Source organism: Trematomus bernacchii, unplaced genomic scaffold, assembly GCF_902827165.1.
Source record: "Trematomus bernacchii unplaced genomic scaffold, fTreBer1.1, whole genome shotgun sequence".
Lineage (NCBI taxonomy): Eukaryota > Metazoa > Chordata > Actinopteri > Perciformes > Nototheniidae > Trematomus > Trematomus bernacchii.
The window spans coordinates 81,023-107,782 of NW_022987907.1; the positions used below are offsets into that span (position 1 = coordinate 81,023).

At 42.4% G+C, this 26,760-nt stretch overlaps 1 pseudogene; it reads left to right on the forward strand.

The window, feature by feature from the left end:
- The first annotated feature begins 351 nt into the window (after positions 1–351).
- Positions 352–11,593, forward strand: LOC117470218 (annotated as a pseudogene).
- Positions 11,594–26,760: the final 15,167 nt, after the last annotated feature.

Genomic DNA, 26,760 nt, shown 5'->3' on the forward strand with positions numbered 1-26,760 from the left:
ACCAGACATTAAACTTAACTTCCAGGATCGTAGGTCAAACTCTTACTAACACACGTGTTCTCACAAACAGGTGAATAATGTGCAAACTCAGAGAACTGATGCATCTGTGGAACAGGAAGGTCTTCCCAGAGACAATCTGCAGAGACGCTGATAACATGTTCCAAACATGTTCCAAACACACACACACACACACACACACACACACACACACACACACACACACACACACACACACACACACACACACACACACACACACACACACACACACACACACACACACACACACACACACACACACACAGACAGGCTATAAGAGCGGTGATCAGAGTGTGTGTGCAGACTGACACCATGATGCAGACGGTGCTCTTGTTGCTGCTGCAGGCGGCGCACGGTGAGTAGAAGACGTTATTAGTGTTCATTCATATTTATTGATCTATTGATTTATGATGTTATTTTAATTTCTGGGGTGTGTGTTTGTAGTGTTTGGATGTGGGACCCCTGCTTTGCAGCCTGAGACCAGCAGGGTGGTGAACGGAGAGGAGGCAAGGCCCCACAGCTGGCCCTGGCAGGTACACACACACACACACACACACACACACACACACACACACACACACACACACACACACACACACACAGATGGGAATTTGAATATGCTCTAACATCATTTAACTGGCCTTTATTCTGTTATCACTCTTTTTATTGCCCCCCCCCTCAGATCTCTCTGCAGGTGAAGCACGGCAGCCGGTTCCATCACACCTGTGGAGGAACTCTGATCGCCCCCCGCTGGGTGCTGACCGCCGGACACTGCATCACGTGAGAGCTTTATTACACACTGCATCAAGAGAGAGAGAGAGAGAGAGAGAGAGAGAGAGAGAGAGAGAGAGAGAGAGAGAGAGAGAGAGAGAGCTTTATCACACCCACCTGGACTGAATGTCACTGTGTATGATATGCTTCTATCAGGCCTGGGGATGGATGCTAGAGACCAGAAGGTGTCCAGTCTTTGTATGAAAGGTGTGACAAAGACAGCCCGACTGACACATGTCATCTGTGAAGTAAATGAGACTTAAGATAAAATCCTACGATATGTAATACCCTGTGTTTCAGGCCTGGAGACGTGTACCGGGTGGTTCTGGGCGAACACGATCAGAGCCAGCAGGAGGGCTCGGAGCAGCTCAGAGACGTGATGAGGGTCATCGTTCATCCAGACTGGGACATCGACTTCGTGGCTAGAGGGTCTGTTATTAAAGATATCTCTTTTGAAATCAATGCATTACATTAATGTTTGAATGCAAAGGCTTCCCATGCACATAGACATCTAGATATAAGTATTTATATTCATTATTATCCTAATGCACATAGACATCTAGATATAAGTATGTATATTCATTATTATCCTAATGCACATAGACATCTAGATATAAGTATTTATATTCATTATTATCCGTATGCACATAGACATCTAGATATAAGTATTTATATTCATTATTATCCTAATGCACAAAGACATCTAGATATAAGTATGTATATTCATTATTATCCTAATGCACATAGACATCTAGATATAAGTATTTATATTCATTATTATCCTAATGCACAAAGACATCTAGATATAAGTATGTATATTCATTATTATCCTAATGCACATAGACATCTAGATATAAGTATTTATATTCATTATTATCCTAATGCACAAAGACATCTAGATATAAGTATGTATATTCATTATTATCCTAATGCACATAGACATCTAGATATAAGTATGTATATTCATTATTATCCGTATGCACATAGACCTCTAGATATAAGTATTTATATTCATTATTATCCTAATGCACAAAGACATCTAGATATAAGTATTTATATTCATTATTATCCGTATGCACATAGACATCTAGATATAAGTATTTATATTCATTATTATCCTAATGCACAAAGACATCTAGATATAAGTATGTATATTCATTATTATCCGTATGCACAAAGACATCTAGATATAAGTATTTATATTCATTATTATCCTAATGCACAAAGACATCTAGATATAAGTATTTATATTCATTATTATCCTAATGCACATTGTATATATGTACATTAAGTTGCTCAGTGTTTCTAATCTGTATTTATACTGTGAATGACATGATGTTTTATTCTTATTATCCTGTGTCTTACCTCTTACTGCGGATATGACACAGGGTTCACTTTAGTTCAGTTTAGTTCAGTTTAGTTCAGTTTAGTTCACTTTAGGTCACTTTAGTTCAGTTTAGTTCACTTTAGTTCAGTTTAGTTCAGTTTAGTTCAGTTTAGTTCAGTTTAGTTCAGTTTAGTTCAGTTTAGTTCAGTTTAGTTCACTTTAGTTCAGTTTAGTTCAGTTTAGTTCACTTTAGTTCACTTTAGTTCAGTTTAGTTCAGTTTAGTTCAGTTTAGTTCAGTTTAGTTCACTTTAGCTCACTTTAGTTCAGTTTAGTTCAGTTTAGTTCAGTTTAGTTCAGTTTAGTTCACTTTAGCTCACTTTAGTTCAGTTTAGTTCAGTTTAGTTCACTTTAGTTCAGTTTAGTTCACTTTAGCTCACTTTAGTTCAGTTTAGTTCACTTTAGTTCACTTTAGCTCACTTTAGTTCAGTTTAGTTCAGTTTAGTTCAGTTTAGTTCAGTTTAGTTCACTTTAGCTCACTTTAGTTCAGTTTAGTTCAGTTTAGTTCACTTTAGTTCAGTTTAGTTCACTTTAGCTCACTTTAGTTCAGTTTAGTTCACTTTAGTTCAGTTTAGTTCAGTTTAGCTCACTTTAGTTCAGTTTAGTTCAGTTTAGCTCACTTTAGTTCAGTTTAGTTCAGTTTAGTTCAGTTTAGTTCACTTTAGCTCACTTTAGTTCAGTTTAGTTCAGTTTAGTTCACTTTAGCTCACTTTAGTTCAGTTTAGTTCAGTTTAGTTCACTTTAGTTCAGTTTAGTTCACTTTAGCTCACTTTAGTTCAGTTTAGTTCAGTTTAGTTCACTTTAGCTCACTTTAGTTCAGTTTAGTTCAGTTTAGTTCAGTTTAGTTCAGTTTAGTTCACTTTAGCTCACTTTAGTTCAGTTTAGTTCAGTTTAGTGCACTTTAGTTCAGCTTAGCTCACTTTAGGTCACTTTAGTTCAGTTTAGTTCAGTTTAGTTCACTTTAGTTCAGTTTAGTTCAGTTTAGTTCAGTTTAGTTCACTTTAGTTCAGTTTAGTTCACTTTAGTTCAGTTTAGTTCAGTTTAGTTCACTTTAGTTCACTTTAGTTCAGTTTAGTTCACTTTAGCTCACTTTAGTTCAGTTTAGTTCAGTTTAGTTCACTTTAGCTCACTTTAGTTCAGTTTAGTTCAGTTTAGTTCACTTTAGTTCACTTTAGTTCAGTTTAGCTCAGTTTAGTTCAGTTTAGTTCACTTTAGTTCACTTTAGTTCAGTTTAGTTCACTTTAGTTCAGTTTAGTTCAGTTTAGTTCAGTTTAGTTCACTTTAGTTCACTTTAGTTCACTTTAGTTCAGTTTAGTTCACTTTAGTTCACTTTAGTTCAGTTTAGTTCAGTTTAGTTCACTTTAGTTCAGTTTAGTTCACTTTAGCTCACTTTAGTTCACTTTAGTTCACTTTAGTTCACTTTAGTTCAGTTTAGTTCACTTTAGTTCACTTTAGTTCAGTTTAGTTCAGTTTAGTTCAGTTTAGTTCACTTTAGTTCAGTTTAGTTCACTTTAGTTCAGTTTAGTTCACTTTAGCTCAGTTTAGTTCAGTTTAGTTCACTTTAGTTCACTTTAGTTCACTTTAGTTCAGTTTAGTTCAGTTTAGCTCAGTTTAGTTCAGTTTAGTTCACTTTAGTTCAGTTTAGTTCACTTTAGTTCACTTTAGTTCCGTTTAGTTCAGTTTAGTTCAGTTTAGTTCACTTTAGTTCACTTTAGTTCAGTTTAGTTCACTTTAGCTCAGCTTAGTTCAGATTAGTTCACTTTAGTTCAGTTTAGTTCAGTTTAGTTCAGTTTAGCTCAGTTTAGTTCAGTTTAGTTCACTTTAGTTCAGTTTAGTTCACTTTAGTTCCGTTTAGTTCAGTTTAGTTCAGTTTAGTTCAGTTTAGTTCAGTTTAGTTCACTTTAGTTCAGTTTAGTTCAGTTTAGTTCACTTTAGTTCACTTTAGTTCAGTTTAGTTCAGTTTAGTTCAGTTTAGTTCAGTTTAGTTCACTTTAGTTCAGTTTAGTTCACTTTAGCTCAGTTTAGTTCAGTTTAGTTCACTTTAGTTCAGTTTAGTTCAGTTTAGCTCAGTTTAGTTCAGTTTAGTTCACTTTAGTTCAGTTTAGTTCAGTTTAGTTCACTTTAGTTCCGTTTAGTTCAGTTTAGTTCACTTTAGTTCACTTTAGTTCAGTTTAGTTCAGTTTAGTTCAGTTTAGTTCACTTTAGTTCACTTTAGTTCAGTTTAGTTCAGTTCACTTTAGTTCAGTTTAGTTCAGTTTAATTCACTTTAGTTCACTTTAGTTCAGTTTAGTTCAGTTTAGTTCAGTTTAGTTCACTTTAGTTCAGTTTAGTTCAGTTTAGTTCAGTTTAGTTCAGTTTAGTTCAGTTTAGTTCACTTTAGTTCAGTTTAGTTCAGTTTAGTTCAGTTTAGTTCAGTTTAGTTCACTTTAGTTCACTTTAGTTCAGTTTAGTTCAGTTTAGTTCACTTTAGTTCAGTTTAGTTCACTTTAGTTCAGTTTAGTTCAGTTTAGTTGACTTTAGTTCACTTTAGTTCAGTTTAGTTCACTTTAGTTCACTTTAGTTCAGTTTAGTTCACTTTAGTTCAGTTTAGTTCACTTTAGTTCAGTTTAGTTCAGTTTAGTTCACTTTAGTTCAGTTTAGTTCAGTTTAGTTCACTTTAGTTCACTTTAGTTCAGTTTAGTTCAGTTTAGTTCAGTTTAGTTCACTTTAGTTCACTTTAGTTCAGTTTAGTTCCTAGTTCACTTTAGTTCAGTTTAGTTCACTTTAGTTCAGTTTAGTTCAGTTTAGTTCAGTTTAGTTCAGTTTAGTTCAGTTTAGTTCAGTTTAGTTCACTTTAGTTCAGTTTAGTTCAGTTTAGTTCAGTTTAGTTCAGTTTAGTTCACTTTAGTTCAGTTTAGTTCAGTTTAGTTCACTTTAGTTCACTTTAGTTCAGTTTAGTTCAGTTTAGTTCACTTTAGTTCAGTTTAGTTCAGTTTAGTTCACTTTAGTTCACTTTAGTTCAGTTTAGTTCACTTTAGTTCAGTTTAGTTCAGTTTAGTTCAGTTTAGTTCACTTTAGTTCAGTTTAGTTCAGTTTAGTTCAGTTTAGTTCAGTTTAGTTCAGTTTAGTTCACTTTAGTTCAGTTTAGTTCAGTTTAGTTCAGTTTAGTTCACTTTAGTTCAGTTTAGTTCAGTTTAGTTCACTTTAGTTCACTTTAGTTCACTTTAGTTCAGTTTAGTTCAGTTTAGTTCACTTTAGTTCACTTTAGTTCAGTTTAGTTCAGTTTAGTTCACTTTAGTTCAGTTTAGTTCAGTTTAGTTCACTTTAGTTCACTTTAGTTCACTTTAGTTCAGTTTAGTTCAGTTTTAGTTCAGTTTAGTTCACTTTAGTTCAGTTTAGTTCACTTTAGTTCAGTTTAGTTCACTTTAGTTCAGTTTAGTTCAGTTTAGTTCACTTTAGTTCAGTTTAGTTCACTTTAGTTCACTTCAGTTCAGTTTAGTTCACTTTAGTTCAGTTTAGTTCAGTTTAGTTGACTTTAGTTCACTTTAGTTCAGTTTAGTTCACTTTAGTTCACTTTAGTTCAGTTTAGTTCACTTTAGTTCAGTTTAGTTCACTTTAGTTCAGTTTAGTTCACTTTAGTTCACTTTAGTTCAGTTTAGTTCACTTTAGTTCAGTTTAGTTCACTTTAGTTCAGTTTAGTTCAGTTTAGTTCAGTTTAGTTCAGTTTAAGTTCAGTTTAGTTCAGTTTAGTTCACTTTAGTTCAGTTTAGTTCAGTTTAGTTCAGTTTAGTTCACTGTAGTTCAGTTTAGTTCAGTTTAGTTCAGTTTAGTTCACTTTAGTTCAGTTTAGTTCAGCTTTAGTTCAGCTTTAGTTCACTTTAGTTCAGTTTAGTTCAGCTTTAGTTCACTTTAGTTCACTTTAGTTCACGTTTAGTTCAGTTTAGTTCACGTTTAGTTCACTTTAGTTCACTTTAGTTCAGTTTAGTTCAGCTTTAGTTCAGTTTAGTTCACTTTAGTTCAGCTTTAGTTCAGTTTAGTTCAGTTTAGTTCCTTAGTTCAGTTTAGTTCAGTTTAGTTCACTTTAGTTCAGTTTAGTTCAGTTTAGTTCACTTTAGTTCACTTTAGTTCAGTTTAGTTCAGTTTAGTTCAGTTTAGTTCACTTTAGTTCAGTTTAGTTCAGTTTAGTTCACTTTAGTTCACTTTAGTTCACTTTAGTTCAGTTTAGTTCAGTTTAGTTCACTTTAGTTCAGTTTAGTTCAGTTTAGTTCACTTTAGTTCACTTTAGTTCAGTTTAGTTCAGTGTAGTTCAGTTTAGTTCACTTTAGTTCAGTTTAGTTCACTTTAGTTCAGTTTAGTTCAGTTTAGTTCAGTTTAGTTCACTTTAGTTCACTTTAGTTCAGTTTAGTTCAGTTTAGTTCAGTTTAGTTCACTTTAGTTCAGTTTAGTTCAGTTTAGTTCACTTTAGTTCACTTTAGTTCAGTTTAGTTCACTTTAGTTCACTTTAGTTCAGTTTAGTTCACTTTAGTTCAGTTTAGTTAGTTTAGTTCACTTTAGTTCACTTTAGTTCACTTTAGTTCAGTTTAGTTCAGTTTAGTTCAGTTTAGTTCAGTTTAGTTCACTTTAGTTCACTTTAGTTCAGTTTAGTTCAGTTTAGTTCAGTTTAGTTCAGTTTAGTTCACTTTAGTTCAGTTTAGTTCAGTTTAGTTCACTTTAGTTCACTTTAGTTCAGTTTAGTTCAGTTTAGTTCACTTTAGTTCAGTTTAGTTCAGTTTAGTTCAGTTTAGTTCACTTTAGTTCAGTTTAGTTCACTTTAGTTCAGTTTAGTTCAGTTTAGTTCAGTTTAGTTCACTTTAGTTCACTTTAGTTCAGTTTAGTTCAGTTTAGTTCACTTTAGTTCACTTAAGTTCACTTTAGTTCAGTTTAGTTCAGTTTAGTTCAGTTTAGTTCACTTTAGCTCTTAAAGAGCACCTTCGGGGGAGAGCATTGCAAAACTGGCCCCGGTAATGGTACAAATCTCAACCTGTCGTACAATGGACAGCTTCCCCCCCCCATCTATGTATATACTCGCATTTTAGACTCTGTTACTAACTGTATATCTGTAGACTTGGTATGTCTTAAATGTCCGGTTAGGATGTATTAGAACGAAATCTAAAATGAAAATTGTAAATAAGCCATCTGTATGTAAAAAACCACCTGTATGTAAATTGTAAATAAGCCATCTGTATGTCAAATATGTCTTATATGTCTTAAATGATATGATGAATTGGAAATGGGGGACCCTGATGTAAACAAGACGAAAGTCTTTCTCTGGTCTGCATCCCCTTAACAATTGTATGTTTTGAGCTGTACTGTACTGTACCCAATATACAAGCTGTTAATAAACTTTTCAATCAATCAATCAATCAGTTCACTTTAGTTCAGTTTAGTTCAGTTTAGTTCACTTTAGTTCACTTTAGTTCAGTTTAGTTCAGTTTAGTTCACTTTAGTTCACTTTAGTTCACTTTAGTTCATTAGTGACATTTATTCAGCAAATTATTTTTTAAACCGCTCTATTGAATTTCCAAATTAGACAAAGACGTAGAACATGTCTGATAAAAGCTTTCTGTATTTTTAGCAGATGTCTCTAGAGAGGGTCTCAGCAGCGTGTAGAGGGTCTCAGCAGCGTGTAGAGGGTCTCAGCAGTGCAGCGTGTAGAGGGTCTCAGCAGCGTGTAGAGGGTCTCAGCAGCGTGTAGAGGGTCTCAGCAGTGCAGCGTGTAGAGGGTCTCAGCAGCGTGTAGAGGGTCTCAGCAGCGTGTAGAGGGTCTCAGCAGCGTGTAGATGGTCTCAGCAGCGTGTAGAGGGTCTCAGCAGCGTGTAGAGGGTCTCAGCAGCGTGGAGAGGGTCTCAGCAGCGTGTAGCGGGTCTCAGCAGCGTGGAGAGGGTCTCAGCAGCGTGTAGAGGGTCTCAGCAGCGTGTAGAGGGTCTCAGCAGCGTGTAGAGGGTCTCAGCAGCGTGTAGAGGGTCTGAGCAGCGTGTAGAGGGTCTCAGCAGCGTGTAGAGGGTCTCAGCAGCGTGTAGAGGGTCTCAGCAGCGTGTAGATGGTCTCAGCAGCGTGTAGAGGGTCTCAGCAGCGTGTAGAGGGTCTGAGCAGCGTGTAGAGGGTCTCAGCAGCGTGTAGAGGGTCTCAGCAGCGTGTAGAGGGTCTCAGCAGCGTGTAGAGGGTCTCAGCAGCGTGTAGAGGGTCCTGAGCAGCGTGTAGAGGGTCTCAGCAGCGTGTAGAGGGTCTCAGCAGCGTGTAGAGGGTCTCAGCAGCGTGTAGAGGGTCTCAGCAGCGTGTAGAGGGTCTCAGCAGCGTGTAGATGGTCTCAGCAGCGTGTAGAGGGTCTCAGCAGCGTGTAGAGGGTCTCAGCAGCGTGTAGAGGGTCTCAGCAGCGTGTAGAGGGTCTCAGCAGCGTGTAGAGGGTCTCAGCAGCGTGTAGAGGGTCTCAGCAGCGTGTAGAGGAGCGAGTCAGTGAAGCTGCTTTGAAAGCACAAATCATTTCAACTTCCTGTGTAACGTCCTCTCTCAGGAACGACCTGGCGCTGCTGAAGCTGGATAAGAGCCCCGTCCTGAGTGACAGCGTGGGGGTCGCCTGCCTGCCCCCCCCCCCGGAGAGACCCCCCCTCACGGGACGCCCTGCTACATCTCCGGCTGGGGAAACCTCTACAGTAAACACACACACATACACACACAGACACACACACAAAATGATGCTGAAATAACTACGGCTAACAGCTAACAGTTTACGGCTAACAGCTTACGGCTAACAGCTTACGGCTAACGGCTAACAGTTTACGGCTAACAGCTCACGGCTAACGGCTAACAGTTTACGGCTAACAGCTTACGGCTAACAGCTTACGGCTAACGGCTAACAGTTTACGGCTAACAGCTCACGGCTAACGGCTAACAGTTTACGGCTAACAGCTTACGGCTAACGGCTAACAGTTTACGGCTAACAGCTTACGGCTAACAGCTTACGGCTAACGGCTAACAGTTTACGGCTAACAGCTTACGGCTAACAGCTAACAGTTTACGGCTAACAGTTTACGGCTAACAGCTAACAGTTTACGGCTAACAGCTTACGGCTAACAGCTTTTGGTTTCTGATTCAACACCGTCACTGACGACAGGCTCAGATCCTCACCTCTGATTGGCTCTAAGAGACAGCGTCACGAGACTTAAAGGGGACCTATCATGCAAAATGCACTTGTGTACGTCTTTTCTACATGAATATGTGTCCCCGGTGTTCCAGGGAACTCACCAAGTGTCAGAAAACACAACCCTCTCTATTTTCCTCCATACCCAAATCTCTAAAAAAGGAGCTGCAACGGATCTGATCAAAACTGATCCAGATTTGAACACTGTCCTGACGTCAGGACGGTGGCGCTACGGCTATTGGGCCAACTCTCCACCTATCAGGGGAATGTGGGGTTGGGCCACGGCCGGCCATTGACGCTAGAAAGCGCTGGAGACGCTGTAGTACATATGCCAGGCCAGTAAGTGGCGCTGTAGTCTGCCACAAAAGCAGCGAAGAAGACTTCCCGCCCATAGTTACCATGGTTACCCTTCTGTTTATTCTCCGCTGTGGCTTTCTTTCTCCCTCCCCGAGGCAAGCGTTTGCTCCCGCTGCTTTAATTCAATGCAATCCCTCCCCGTCGAGGCAAGCACTGTAACTCTCTCCGGTTAGTCCACCAGCAGATGACAAACACCCACCTCTCCGCCTCTTCCAAGGAACCAGGGGACCGTGCGGCAGAGTTTCAGTTTCACTTTCTTTCGCCGGTCAAGATGTCCGTTAAAGTTTAAATCTTCCGGACAAAATGATAAAAGTGCCGGTCAAAGGTCTTCTTTGTTATTTATTGAGCTTTAAAACAAATGAATAACGACTCTATATAATAAAACACGGAGGACGGAGATCTCTTTTTCTCCCCCTCTTCTGACAGCCCAGCAGCTGATCAGAGCACGTCTCCCCTCTCCTGCAGGGGGGCGTGGTCAGCAGAATCAGACCCGTAGACAGCAAACAGCATAGAGCGAAATGAGGCATGGCTAAAATGCATGATCTGTTTGGTATTTTGAAAACAGAAACGTATAAATATACCTTATATAGGTATGGCCCTACAATATATCATTTAAATATAGCATGATAGGTCCACTTTACATTGCTGAAGTCTCTAAAGTCTTTATTAAGTGTCTCTCTCTGTCCTCAGCTCTCTAAAGTCTTTATTAAGTGTCTCTCTCTGTCCTCAGCTCTCTAAAGTCTTTATTAAGTGTCTCTCTCTGTCCTCAGCTCACGGGCCGATGCCAGACCGCCTGCAGCAGGCTCTACTTCCTGTTGTTGGTCACAGCGTCTGCAGCCAGAGCGACTGGTGGGGAATCAACGTGAAGAACACCATGATCTGTGCTGGGGGGGGCGGGGTGTCCGGCTGCAACGTGAGTCAATACCACCAGCTGTTGACTGTTTACACTTCCTGTTGACTGTTTACACTTCCTGTTGACTGTTTGTACTTCCTGTTGACTGTATGTACTTCCTGTTGACTGTGTGTACTTCCTGTTGACTGTATGTACTTCCTGTTGACTGTTTACACTTCCTGTTGACTGTGTGTACTCCCTGTTGACTGTTTACACTTCCTGTTGACTGTTTACACTTCTTGTTGACTGTGTGTACTTCCTGTTGACTGTATGTACTTCCTGTTGACTGTGTGTACTTCCTGTTGACTGTGTGTACTCCCTGTTGCCTGTGTGTACTTCCCGTTGACTGTGTGTACTCCCTGTTGACTGTGTGTACTTCCTGTTGACTGTGTGTACTTCCTGTTGACTGTGTGTACTTCCCGTTGCCTGTGTGTACTTCCCGTTGACTGTGTGTACTCCCTGTTGCCTGTGTGTACTTCCCGTTGACTGTGTGTACTCCCTGTTGCCTGTGTGTACTTCCCGTTGACTGTATGTACTTCCTGTTGACTGTGTGTACTTCCTGTTGACTGTGTGTACTTCCCGTTGACTGTGTGTACTTCCCGTTGACTGTGTGTACTTCCTGTTGACTGCAGGGGGACTCGGGGGGGCCTCTCAGCTGCGTCTCTACAGACGGTCGATGGTTCGTTCACGGCGTCACCAGCTTCGTCTCCTCCAGAGTCTGCAACGAGGAGAAGAAACCCACCGTGTTCACCAGGACCTCCGCCTACAGCCAGTGGCTCAGCGAGGTGAGTGTGTGTGTGTGTGTGTGTGTGTGTGTGTGTGTGTGAGTGTGTGTGTGTGTGTGTGAAATTCAGGAGTTTAAGCAGCAACAGAGTAAGAGTGAAAGTACAGGTAAGTAGCTGTTAAAACAATAAATGAGTGTATAGATACTTACAGATCAATATGTGATGTTTAATATCTCCTGTCTCTCTCCAGGTGATGCTGAAGTACTGAGGATCTTCACCTCAGGATCACCATGTTTAACAAAAGACTGGATATCATCCATGGATCTGATGCTGTGGCTCAGTCAGTAGGGGCTTGGACTGGGAGCCGTAGGGTTACCGGTTCAAGTCCCCGACCAGACCTAAATATGGAGTGTGGACTTCTACTTGGAGAGGTCCCAGTTCACCTCCTGCCCTGCCGTGGTGCCCTTGAGCAAGGCACCGGACACCCCCCTCACTCCCATTGCTCCCCGGGCGCTGTACAATAGCTGCCCACTGCTCCTAGTTCTAGACTCCTGGTGCTAGACTCCTGGTGCTAGACTCCTGGTGCTAGACTCCTGGTACTAGACTCCTGGTGCTAGACTCCTGGTGCTAGACTCCTGGTACTAGATTCCTGGTGCTAGACTCCTGGTGCTAGACTCCTGGTACTAGACTCCTGGTGCTAGACTCCTGGTGCTAGACTCCTGGTACTAGACTCCTGGTGCTAGACTCCTGGTACTAGACTCCTGGTGCTAGACTCCTGGTGCTAGACTCCTGGTGCTAGACTCCTGGTGCTAGACTCCTGGTACTAGACTCCTGGTGCTAGACTCCTGGTACTAGACTCCTGGTGCTAGACTCCTGGTGCTAGACTCCTGGTACTAGACTCCTGGTACTAGACTCCTGGTACTAGACTCCTGGTGCTAGACTCCTGGTACTAGACTCCTGGTACTAGACTCCTGGTGCTAGACTCCTGGTGCTAGACTCCTGGTGCTAGACTCCTGGTACTAGACTCCTGGTGCTAGACTCCTGGTACTAGACTCCTGGTACTAGACTCCTGGTGCTAGACTCCTGGTGCTAGACTCCTGGTACTAGACTCCTGGTTCTAGACTCCTGGTACTAGACTCTGTACTAGACTCCTGGTGCTTAGACTCCTGGTGCTAGACTCCTGGTACTAGACTCCTGGTACTAGACTCCTGGAGCTAGACTCCTGGTACTAGACTCCTGGTACTAGACTCCTGGTACTAGACTCCTGGTTCTAGACTCCTGGTACTAGACTCCTGGTACTAGACTCCTTGGTGCTAGACTCCTGGTGCTAGACTCCTGGTGCTAGACTCCTGGTACTAGACTCCTGGTGCTAGACTCCTGGTGCTAGACTCCTGGTGCTAGACTCCTGGTACTAGACTCCTGGTACTAGACTCCTGGTACTAGACTCCTGGTGCTAGACTCCTGGTACTAGACTCCTGGTACTAGACTCCTGGTGCTAGACTCCTGGTGCTAGACTCCTAGTGCTAGACTCCTGGTGCTAGACTCCTGGTACTAGACTCCTGGTGCTAGACTCCTGGTACTAGACTCCTGGTACTAGACTCCTGGTGCTAGACTCCTGGTGCTAGACTCCTGGTGCTAGACTCCTGGTACTAGACTCCTGGTGCTAGACTCCTGGTGCTAGACTCCTGGTGCTAGACTCCTGGTACTAGACTCCTGGTGCTAGACTCCTGGTACTAGACTCCTGGTGCTAGACTCCTGGTGCTAGAGTCCTGGTACTAGACTCCTGGTACTAGACTCCTGGTACTAGACTCCTGGTGCTAGACTCCTGGTACTAGACTCCTGGTACTAGACTCCTGGTGCTAGACTCCTGGTGCTAGACTCCTGGTGCTAGACTCCTGGTACTAGACTCCTGGTACTAGACTCCTGGTACTAGACTCCTGGTGCTAGACTCCTGGTGCTAGACTCCTGGTACTAGACTCCTGGTACTAGACTCCTGGTACTAGACTCCTGGAGCTAGACTCCTGGTACTAGACTCCTGGTGCTAGACTCCTGGTACTAGACTCCTGGTACTAGACTCCTGGTGCTAGACTCCTGGTGCTAGACTCCTGGTACTAGACTCCTGGTACTAGACTCCTGGTACTAGACTCCTGGAGCTAGACTCCTGGTACTAGACTCCTGGTGCTAGACTCCTGGTGCTAGACTGCTGGTGCTAGACTCCTGGTACTAGACTCCTGGTGCTAGACTCCTGGTACTAGACTCCTGGTTCTAGACTCCTGGTACTAGACTCCTGGTACTAGACTCCTGGTGCTAGACTCCTGGTACTAGACTCCTGGTACTAGACTCCTGGAGCTAGACTCCTGGTACTAGACTCCTGGTACTAGACTCCTGGTACTAGACTCCTGGTTCTAGACTCCTGGTACTAGACTCCTGGTACTAGACTCCTGGTGATAGACTCCTGGTACTAGACTCCTGGTGCTAGACTCCTGGTGCTAGACTCCTGGTGCTAGACTCCTGGTGCTAGACTCCTGGTGCTAGACTCCTGGTGCTAGACTCCTGGTACTAGACTCCTGGTACTAGACTCCTGGTACTAGACTCCTGGTGCTAGACTCCTGGTGCTAGACTCCTGGTGATAGACTCCTGGTACTAGACTCCTGGTGCTAGACTCCTGGTGCTAGACTCCTGGTGCTAGACTCCTGGTGCTAGACTCCTGGTGATAGACTCCTGGTACTAGACTCCTGGTGCTAGACTCCTGGTGCTAGACTCCTGGTGCTAGACTCCTGGTACTAGACTCCTGGTACTAGACTCCTGGTACTAGACTCCTGGTGCTAGACTCCTGGTTCTAGACTCCTGGTACTAGACTCCTGGTGCTAGACTCCTGGTTCTAGACTCCTGGTACTAGACTCCTGGTGATAGACTCCTGGTGCTAGACTCCTGGTACTAGACTCCTGGTTCTAGACTCCTGGTACTAGACTCCTGGTGATAGACTCCTGGTGCTAGACTCCTGGTACTAGACTCCTGGTTCTAGACTCCTGGTACTAGACTCCTGGTACTAGACTCCTGGTTCTAGACTCCTGGTACTAGACTCCTGGTGATAGACTCCTGGTTCTAGACTCCTGGTACTAGACTCCTGGTTCTAGACTCCTGGTACTAGACTCCTGGTACTAGACTCCTGGTGCTAGACTCCTGGTACTAGACTCCTGGTGCTAGACTCCTGGTGCTAGACTCCTGGTACTAGACTCCTGGTACTAGACTCCTGGTACTAGACTCCTGGTGCTAGACTCCTGGTACTAGACTCCTGGTGCTAGACTCCTGGTGCTAGACTCCTGGTGCTAGACTCCTGGTACTAGACTCCTGGTGCTAGACTCCTGGTACTAGACTCCTGGTACTAGACTCCTGGTGCTAGACTCCTGGTACTAGACTCCTGGTACTAGACTCCTGGAGCTAGACTCCTGGTACTAGACTCCTGGTGCTAGACTCCTGGTGCTAGACTCCTGGTGCTAGACTCCTGGTACTAGACTCCTGGTTCTAGACTCTGGTACTAGACTCCTGGTACTAGACTCCTGGTGCTAGACTCCTGTGCTAGACTCCTGGTACTAGACTCCTGGTACTAGACTCCTGGAGCTAGACTTCCTGGTACTAGACTCCTGGTACTAGACTCCTGGTACTAGACTCCTGGTTCTAGACTCCTGGTTACTAGACTCCTGGTACTAGACTCCTGGTGATAGACTCCTGGTACTAGACTCCTGGTGCTAGACTCCTGGTGCTAGACTCCTGGTACTAGACTCCTGGTACTAGACTCCTGGTACTAGACTCCTGGTGCTAGACTCCTGGTGCTAGACTCCTGGTACTAGACTCCTGGTACTAGACTCCTGGTACTAGACTCCTGGTGCTAGACTCCTGGTGATAGACTCCTGGTACTAGACTCCTGGTGCTAGACTCCTGGTGCTAGACTCCTGGTGCTAGACTCCTGTACTAGACTCCTGGGTACTAGACTCCTGGTACTAGACTCCTGGTGCTAGACTCCTGGTGATAGACTCCTGGTACTAGACTCCTGGTGCTAGACTCCTGGTGCTAGACTCCTGGTGATAGACTCCTGGTACTAGACTCCTGGTGCTAGACTCCTGGTGCTAGACTCCTGGTGCTAGACTCCTGGTGCTAGACTCCTGGTACTAGACTCCTGGTACTAGACTCCTGGTACTAGACTCCTGGTGCTAGACTCCTGGTTCTAGACTCCTGGTACTAGACTCCTGGTGCTAGACTCCTGGTTCTAGACTCCTGGTACTAGACTCCTGGTGATAGACTCCTGGTGCTAGACTCCTGGTACTAGACTCCTGGTTCTAGACTCCTGGTACTAGACTCCTGGTGATAGACTCCTGGTGCTAGACTCCTGGTACTAGACTCCTGGTTCTAGACTCCTGGTACTAGACTCCTGGTACTAGACTCCTGGTTCTAGACTCCTGGTACTAGACTCCTGGTGATAGACTCCTGGTTCTAGACTCCTGGTACTAGACTCCTGGTTCTAGACTCCTGGTACTAGACTCCTGGTACTAGACTCCTGGTGATAGACTCCTGGTTCTAGACTCCTGGTACTAGACTCCTGGTTCTAGACTCCTGGTACTAGACTCCTGGTACTAGGATGGGTTAAAAGCAGAGCACACATTTCACTGTGTGAGCTGTGTGCTCTGCATGTGAGACCATTAACGAGGGTTTCATCCCTCCCAATTCTATTCTAGATCATTTTAAACTCTTGTCCACGCTGTTACAGTTCATGTGCAGTGAGGTTAATAACTGTCTGTCCTCATTCAAAGATTTGACAATATAAAACTGTTGTAATGATTTTCCTTCAGTACAATAAACAGCTGTCTGTAATCGTGTTAATTATTGGCTTTACTTTTGAATCAGGGTCACCTTATAGTGTAGTGTGCAGATCCTGTATCAAAACTGTCAGTCATCTCTGCACCGAGTCTTCAGTCCTACCTTTAATAATAATAATAATACATTTTATTTATAAAGGCACCTTTCAAGGCTCTCAAGGTCGCCGTACAAGGTACAAAATACACAAAACAAAAACAAAACAAAAGTCCAAAAGACACGACAATATAATCAATCAATAAAAACAGAACAACAGAGGACGACGTGTGACGTGTGACGCGTGACGCGTGACGTGTGACGTGTGACGTGTGACGCGTGACGTGTGACGTGTGACGTGTGACGCGTGACGTGTGACACATGTGACGTGATGTGACGTGTGACACCATGTGACGTGTGACGTGTGATGTGTGACGTGTGACGTAATGTGACGTGTGACACATGTGAGATGCCAGTTGGAAGAGAGATGTTTGCACCTTTGCAAAGTTGTGTTATCCATCAGGGGGAATCAGAGAGTAAGCCTGCCCCCTGCTGGGGGATCTGGGACCTGCAGGTCAGGAGAGACACTACATAATAATAAACTAAACTCATTATTTATCATCTGTATTTAAATCAAACATTAAACCCAGAACTAGGTCAGTTTATTTTGGTATTTAAAACAGAAGAAGCAAATAAACCATAAAGTTTTACCTTTGGAGAAACCTTTTAATTACTTTATTACTTTATTTCTTTATCACTTTACTACAGAGAGTAATATAGAATCAGTTGTCAAAGCAACGACCAAAGTACATACAGTACCAGTGAGATACACACATTTATATAAATACACAATCCTCTGCCTGTGTCCTGAATGTAATATAATCAAAGTGGTTAAATATAAAAACATATAATAAAATACATCAGATCCCATCTCATACGGACATGAGACTCTTTATTATCACTAACATGTTGAACTCAGTGGAAGATTTCATACGAGGAAATTATAAATAGAAAATCTGTATTTTTATAACTTTTGAATTCAGATGTTTATCATGTTTATTTTTTATTCAAATCTATGTTATAAAATATATAAAATAAAACCATTTAAAAAATCGACTTACATTTCAAATATTAAATAATAAATGTTTTTACCTTTTTTATTTAGAAAAAGTAGAATAAAAATGTATAGAAAATAAATTAAGAATTATAAAATGTAATAAAAAAAGTAACTTGACATTTAAAATGTAAACGGTAATTTACCTTTTTTATTTAGAAAAATATGGTTAAAATATATAACATTTAAAGTGAAATAAAATAATATTTAAAGAAATAAATCGAAGACACACAATAATGCCCAAATAAGTACTGATAATAATTAAGAGAGCACCAAACTGAGGATGAGGAAAGTAGAGACCCTCAGATGCCCCTTTCACACCAACGCGGTTCCAGGGCCGGTTCGGAGCTAGAGCCTGATGATAAGCACCGGCTTCACACCGCAGCGGAGCCGCCTCTGAGCACCGAAAACCGGTTCTTACCAAGCTCCAAAATGTGTCGGTCTAGAAGCAAGAACCGCATACGTCACGCTTACGTCGGAGGGGGGGGTGGGATCAACCTCCTGAACAACAAGCCCACGTTTTGTCCTCTTTGTACACAAGTTGAAGTTGATGATGATGATTGTGAAGAACATTTGAAAGTCGCTTGTGACGAATGGAAAGTTTGTGGTGAAGTCGTCCTATTATTTCCATTTGGTTTCGACAAAGCAAAACGAGCAGCGCTTCAGTACAATCGGCCATTGGCTTTATGAAGCCTTTACGCCATGACGCAAACGATGAGGCAGCACCACTCGGGCTCTGGGCGGTGTGAACAACACGGGCCTGAAGAGAAAAACCGGTTCCGAACCAGAAGAGATAGGATAGGTTTCGCTTTGGGCAAACTGCGTGCGCATAGCCCTCACTTCTCAATGGTAACGTTGGTGTGTATGTGGACACTCCCCTTCGATTCTATTGGCTCTAACGGTTCAAAAGAGATGTCAATCATCAAAATCGACCAATGGGTTCCAGAGAAACGGCAAATACGCCCATTTCCACCCAAATGACCCCAGAGGTGGGTTTTGCTAAACCTCTCTAGAAAGGTCAAAGGTCACTTGTTCTGCATCAATCTTGATACAGGGTACTTATTATATGTTGTACTTTGGATTCCTAAAGCTTTTAGTCTACTATTTTCTTTTCACCAGGGCCGCCCCTCCCTACAGGCCGATCACGCAGACTGCGTAGGGGCCTCACCTCGCGGAGGGGGCCTCAGCTTGCGAAGGGGTCCTCAGCTTGCGGAGGGTGCTTCATTTTGCGGAGGGAGCCTCATCTGAAGCGCAAATGCGGCGCACCTACAGTGAAGCGCGCCACAGTTTTGCCGCTGCGAGGCTCCACTAGCTCCTAGCGAAAATTGAAGAACACTGAAACTTTGCATTATCTGGAGTCACTGTTGGGTCATTTGTGGGCAGAAGGAAGGTCTGAGTTGACTGTTCTGATTCATAGTAATCTGTGTCTATTCAGTGATACACCAAGCCAAACACACATGATAGTGCATGGTATAGATGTAGAGGGGGCGCATCCCATCCGTCAGCGTTTCTATCGTGCGTCTGAGGAAAAACGCCAGGTAATGGACACAGAAATCAAGTACATGCTCGAAAATGGCATCACCCTGTCTGCTTGTGGAGAAGTCTGATAAAAGTCCTATGTTTTGCACAGATTATCGGAAGGTTAATGCTGTTACTAAACCCAATATGTATCCACTGCCTTGTATGGAAGACTGTATTGATCAGGTTGGTTCTGCGCAGTTTGTGAGCAAATTTGACCTTTTAAAAGGTTACTGGCAGGTTCCACTCTCCCCAAGGGCCAAGGAAATCTCCGCCTTTATTACACCCTCAGGGTTATATTCCTATAATGAGTTTTGGTCTGAGTTTCGGTCTGCGTAATGAATGTTCCTCTGATTGTGTACACAGACCATAACCCCATCACTTTCTTGCACTCAGTTTGTTGCCCAAATCGCAGGTTGATGCGGTGGATGCTTTATCTACAGGCCTATTGTCTGGACATCCGCCACATGAAAGGTTTGGATAACGTGGTGGCCGATGCTTTGTCTAGAGCTCCGAGCTCTTAAAGTGCCTCGTTGGGAGCCGGAGTTGATGAGATGGGAAGGAGGAAAGTACAGGAACTACAAACGGTCGGTACAGATCCGTTCAATGTTAATTGTACTGTTTTGAGGTACAGATAAAAGCAATGTCAAGTAGAAAAAATAAAAAAGTTTGGGATGTTTACTGTTGGTGGGTCCTGTTGGGTAGTTGACTGTTCTTAATGGAACTCCTTTCTTTATGGGGGGGAGTGTGACGACCCCTCCACACCACTACATCTGAAATAAAGTAACACATCAACATGACGATGGGATCGTTCCTCCAGCAGCAGGCAGAATGATAAACAGAGTCATAAAGGATGATGATTGATGAATTATTAACAGCTGATAGAGCGGCGCCAGAGGCTGAGCTGCAGCGATCACAGGTGACCGATCAATAAAGATCAATAAAGATGAGTTCATGTTTTGATCTCTCCTCTCCTTCAGAGGTACTGTAAGTGTGTGTGTTACTGATTCACCTGCTCACTGTGATGACACACACACACACACACACACACACACACACACACACACACACACACACACACACACACACACACACCACACACACACACACACACACACACACACACACACACACACACACACACACACACACACACACACACACACACACACACACACACACACACACACACACACACACACACACACACACACACACACACACACACACACCTCTCACCTTTGGACACCTGCAGCTCCTCCACCCACACAGCACACATGCACATCAGGAACCTCTTGAATGCACTGAGTGACCTTTATTCTTTGTAGAAAGCACATGTTCACACGTTTGACCTAAATGCACCTGATTCAGATTCATCCTGCAGGAGTGTGTTCTGAGTGTGTGTGTGTGTGTGTGTGTGTGTGTGTGTGTGTGTGTGTGTGTGTGTGTGTGTGTGTGTGTGTGTGTGTGTTGTGAGTGTGTCAGTGTGTGTGTGTGTTGTCAGTGTGTGTTGTGAGTGTGTGTGTGTGTTGTCAGTGTGTCAGTGTGTGTTGTCAGTGTGTCAGTGTGTGTTGTCAGTGTGTCAGTGTGTGTTGTCAGTGTGTCAGTGTGTGTTGTGAGTGTGTGTGTGTGTTGTCAGTGTGTCAGTGTGTGTTGTCAGTGTGTGTTGTCAGTGTGTGTTGTCAGTGTGTCAGTGTGTGTTGTCAGTGTGTCAGTGTGTGTTGTCAGTGTGTCAGTGTGTGTTGTCAGTGTGTGTTGTCAGTGTGTCAGTGTGTGTTGTCAGTGTGTCAGTGTGTGTTGTGAGTGTGTGTGTGTGTTGTCAGTGTGTCAGTGTGTGTTGTCAGTGTGTGTTGTCAGTGTGTGTTGTCAGTGTGTGTTGTGAGGTTCTGGTCCTGATGGAGAGAGGTTTTGGTCCTGATGGAGAGAGGTTTTGGTCCTGATGGAGAGAGGTTCTGGTCCTGATGGAGAGAGGTTCTGGTCCTGATGGAGAGAGGTTCTGGTCCTGATGGAGAGAGGTTCTGGTCCTGATGGAGCGCAGCCTCCTGCCAGAGGGGAGGGGGGTGAACAGTTTGTGTCCAGGGTGGGAGGGGTTGGCCACTATCTTCCCTGCCCGCCTCAGGGTCCTGGAGGCATGCAGGTCGTGGAGGGATGGCAGATTGCAGCCTATCACCTTCTCTGCAGAGCGGATGACACGCTGCAGCCTGCCCTTATCCTTGGCTGTGGCTGCAGCGTACCAGATGGTGATGGAGGAGGTGAGGATGGACTCCATGATGGAGGTGTAGAAGTTCACCATCATCGTCTTTGGCAGGTTGAATTTCTTCAGCTGCCTCAGGAAGAACATCCTCTGCTGGGCTTTTTTGATGAGGGAGCTGCTGTTCTGCTCCCATTTGAGGTCCCTGGGCGATGATGGTGCCCAGGAAGCGGAAAGACTCCACAGCAGTGACTGGGGAGTCACACAGAGTGATGGGGAGTCACACAGAGTGATGGGGAGTCACACAGAGTGATGGGGAGTCACACAGAGTGATGGGGAGTCACACAGAGTGATGGGGAGTCACACAGAGTGATGGTGAGCCACACAGAGTGATGGGGAGTCACACAGAGTGATGGTGAGCCACACAGAGTGATGGGGGCGGGCGGGGCTGCGTTCTTCCTAAAGTCCACAACCATCTCCACTGTCTTGAGAGCGTTGAGCTCCAGGTGGTTTTCCCCACACCAGGTCACCAGATGGTCCATCTCCCACCTGTAGGCAGACTCGTCCCCACCAGAGATGAGTCCGATGAGCGTGGTGTCGTCTGAACTTCAGGAGCTTGACAGACTGGTGACTGGAGGTGCAGCTGTTGGTGTACAGGGAGAAGAGCAGAGGGGAAAGAACGCAGCCTTGAGGGGAACCGGTGCTGATGGTCCGGGGGTCAGAGACGTGTTTCCCCAGCCTCACGTGCTGCTTCCTGTCAGACAGGAAGTCTGTGATCCACCTGCAGCTGGGAGAGCTTGTCCTGCAGCAGAGCTGGGATGATGGTGTTGAAGGCAGAGCTGAAGTCCACAAACAGGATCCTGGCGTAGGTTCCTGCTGTGTCCAGGTGCTGGAGGAGGAAGTGAAGTGATAACTATTAGTAAACCATAATGATGGATGTTATTATCAGCAGCTGCCAATAGATCCCCTAAATCTTGTACACACACACACACACACACACACACACACACACACACACACACACACACACACACACACACACACACACACACACACACACACACACACACACACACCAAGGGCATTGATTATTTCATAAGTTTAGAAGGGGGGAACATAGTCTAACAACAGTTAGCTTTTGTTAATTTTACCTCGAGCCAAACTTGTGATACTTGTTTCTGAAATCCCTTTCTCTTAAAGTGAATAAAAAACAAAAAAAACAATGGAGCTTACCCTAAAACTAACCACTGGATTGCTTGTCTAACATGACCTAGTCCATGTTAGCGAAGTACAACTGGGATTTCAAGGGGGAAGATATGCTTGGTTGATTCTAATTTTTACTTTCTTACTTTTTGAATACAAATCATGTTTGTATCACTACACTTCTAAGGGACAACATGGGTCAAACATTACCCGTATTCTTTTCTATGTTATTTCATGCATGGCTGAGTGTTTATTTACTATACATTTTCAAAAATAATTAATTTTAGCAGTGATTTGGACCAAGCATGTATGATGTAGTAATACAACAAGTATTTTAGTTCACACAGTGTGACATTAGCTAGTCATGTTAGCTTGTAATATATAGAGCAGAGCTAACTAGCAAGTTAGCCGAACGTTAGCGGTTAGCTGTTTATGCTATGCTAGCTGTTGGCTACTGAACATTAACAAACTGGATTCCGCTGTAAGAAAGCTGTGAAACTTTACATTAAACTTGGCGACAACACTGTGACACCCCGCTGCATGTTTATGTGTAATTCTCCCGTGTGGAGACGAGAGGTGGAGCGGCAGCACTGCAATAAGCTGTAAGCTAACGTTAGCAGCCACCTTGTTAAACCAGGTTTGGGCGCAACATCTTGTAAGAAACAGCATCTCAGGGCTTCTTAACATTTAACAACCTATTAATGATGCAAACTCAGCTAACTAGAAGAAGAAACGTAACCTTAAATAAAAAATAAAACATTCACAAACTAAGGATTATCTAAATACATGTTTAACTCCATTACAGTTGCAGGACTCACCAGATCTCAAGTCTTCTGTTCTTTGTTGACGTCCCGATGCTCATATTTAACGTGTAGATGTAAAACGATCCCGATATTAATCCATTAATCCATAAACTCCTGCAGCTCCGAGCCGGAGCTGGAAAAGCGCCGGTGTGAAAGGGGCAGACAGCTGTAGCTCTGTCCGCAGGAGGAGACCCGCTCTAACTGACGTGAATGTTTCAAATGTGAAAAACAGGCGCGGGCAGTTCTCATTGGCAGGTTTCTTCGATGACGTTTATATTAACCAATCAGGAGTGTTGTGGACTCATTCCAAACATGCCTGACTTGTCTGCCGTGTTATGGCTGAATTCCATTTCAAGCGCCGTAGCTCTGGCTGTCGGCCAGAATCCGAAAACCATACATTATACTGCATGAAAGACTAAGGCTTATTACTGTATATTGACCAATGGGAAAAAAAACACAGCAACAGAACACATCAATAAAACAAGGATAACTGTGACTTATTGTTGAGTAAATAACAGTGTGTGTTTTAAACCTTGGTCCTCCCTGCAGAGATTTCTCCACTTTCTAAGATTTTTTTTTTTTTTAATGATATTGTCAACTGTAGATGTTTACAATATAGTAAATTAGGAATTTCATGAAAACATATTTATTTACTTTTGTTTCAACATTGGATATTTTGTGTTTGTGGTGGATTCAATCGAATATTGAGAAAATGATTTATGTAAAAATGTTTGACACTTTTTTTTTACAGTTTCATGTGTAGGTACCTTAAAATTACAAAGAAATATCTTAAAGTCTTATAATAGTAATACACTTTTATATTACGAGGAGTTACATATTTAATTGCAGATAATAATTTTTATTTTACATACATCTGCATGTATTTTCTGAAAGTGCAAAAATACTGTAAATATTATATAGTAAATTTACTTTAAAAAAAAATGAAATAAATGTTATTTGTTGTTGTCAAAATACTTAAAATAATGTTTTGGGTTGTTAATTTATAGTTTATATCTGTAATTTTACGGGATTTTGCAAGTTATTTAAAAAAACATAATTACTATAAAAAAATAATTATTTCCTGTAAAATTAGGATATTTTTTTACAGTGTATAGAATGTCTCAGTTCAAATCTTCCAGACGGTTTGAGAAGTAGGCTATGCTGCAGGACACACGCCGGTTAGAATAGTCTATTCTGCACATGTGCAATGCTGCACAATTCAAATTTTACAGTAATGGGTTGTGCTATTACAGATGATTTTGAGTACAGTGCTTTACTGTGAAATAATAGTTAAATAATGTCAAATCCAATTTTACTGTAGTTTTATAGATATTTTGTTGTGATATTACAGGGGCTTTTTATTACAATATTTCTCTGTAATATGATACTCTTAAATGCTGTGAAATCCTTGCAATGTTTACAATGTTGTTGTGATATTACAGAGGATTTTGATTGCAGTATTTTATTGTGAAATAATAGTTAAATGCTGTGAAATCCAAGGATACAGTCCTTTTTACATGTATTTGTTGGGATATTACAGGGGGCCTTGATTACAATATGTCACTGTAAAATAATACTGTTAAATGTAGTGAAATGCTGGTAAATTTTTACAGTATATCAGTATGTAGTGTCTCTACTTTAAAGAGTCCTCTCCTGCTGATGTTCAGGTGTATATCAGTATGTAGTGTCTCTACTTTAAAGAGTCCTCTCCTGATGATGTTCAGGTGTATATCAGTATGTAGTGTCTCTACTTTAAAGAGTCCTCTCCTGATGATGTTCAGGTGTATATCAGTATGTAGTGTCTCTACTTTAAAGAGTCCTCTCCTGCTGATGTTCAGGTGTATATCAGTATGTAGTGTCTCTACTTTAAAGAGTCCTCTCCTGCTGATGTTCAGGTGTATATCAGTATGTAGAGTCTCTACTTTAAAGAGTCCTCTCCTGCTGATGTTCAGGTGTATATCAGTATGTAGTGTCTCTACTTTAAAGAGTCCTCTCCTGCTGATGTTCAGGTGTATATCAGTATGTAGTGTCTCTACTTTAAAGAGTCCTCTCCTGCTGATGTTCAGGTGTATATCAGTACGTAGTGTCTCTACTTTAAAGAGTCCTCTCCTGCTGATGTTCAGGTGTATATCAGTATGTAGTGTCTCTACTTTAAAGAGTCCTCTCCTGCTGATGTTCAGGTGTATATCAGTATGTAGAGTCTCTACTTTAAAGAGTCCTCTCCTGCTGATGTTCAGGTGTATATCAGTATGTAGTGTCTCTACTTTAAAGAGTCCTCTCCTGCTGATGTTCAGGTGTATATCAGTATGTAGTGTCTCTACTTTAAAGAGTCCTCTCCTGCTGATGTTCAGGTGTATATCAGTATGTAGTCTCTACTTTAAAGAGTCCTCTCCTGCTGATGTTCAGGTGTATATCAGTATGTAGTGTCTCTACTTTAAAGAGTCCTCTCCTGCTCATGTTCAGGTGTATATCAGTATGTAGTGTCTCTACTTTAAAGAGTCCTCTCCTGCTGATGTTCAGGTGTATATCAGTATGTAGTGTCTCTACTTTAAAGAGTCCTCTCCTGCTGATGTTCAGGTGTATATCAGTATGTAGTGTCTCTACTTTAAAGAGTCCTCTCCTGCTGATGTTCAGGTGTATATCAGTATGTAGTGTCTCTACTTTAAAGAGTCCTCTCCTGCTGATGTTCAGGTGTATATCAGTATGTAGTGTCTCTACTTTAAAGAGTCCTCTCCTGCTGATGTTCAGGTGTATATCAGTATGTAGTGTCTCTACTTTAAAGAGTCCTCTCCTGCTGATGTTCAGGTGTATATCAGTATGTAGTGTCTCTACTTTAAAGAGTCCTCTCCTGCTGATGTTCAGGTGTATATCAGTATGTAGTGTCTCTACTTTAAAGAGTCCTCTCCTGCTGATGTTCAGGTGTATATCAGTATGTAGTGTACTTTAAAGAGTCCTGCTAATGGAACTGTTTGGTGTTTCTGAACCCTGTGACCTGCTGTTAGTGGAGCGTTAAACCTTTAACTGTTTTATGGGTCTTTAACAGATTACAAACTGTTCTCAGTTTATTTTGAGGCCGCGTGGCTCCTCTGGTATCTCTGCTGTAAACTCACATTAAGAGCAATAAGTGTGGGTGTGTTGTAAATGCGTGTGATTGGGAGATAGTGTGTGTGCATGTATATTGAAAACACTACAGCTGTTTACGCTCGTTGTGTTTGATGGTTACTAACAGGAACACATCGATAAGAAAGAGTCAAAGACAGCATTAACTACCCAGATTTTCACAGTAAATATACAACAATATTAGCAAAAATACAACCTAACAATTCTCTAAAACACGTCAACTGAATATGAATAAAATGCAAAAATAGTAATAATGAAGAATAACTCTATTTGATGCGAAAATAATGATGGTTCAAATCGATGTAACGTTTACAGACGGTACATGACAACTTAGAAATCTATCAGCGACGAACACCTCGACTGTTTTAGTATCTCAATGTTTGAATGGTCTTTAGGAGTTTCAACGATCCCGGTTTTAACAAGAAAATACAATAATGACTTTGTCAGAAATATCTCGACACATCGAGCAAAGACTAAGTAATATATTTGATTTGAAATCTAAATTTCTGCCAGGGTTATTAAACTAAGGAACAGAGCTGCAGCCACGGGAGATTTTATGAGTTTTTTCTCAGGACTAAAAAACCCCACTGTTGATCACATCTGGAAATGTTTTCCTGATTTTTCTGTTATAAATGATT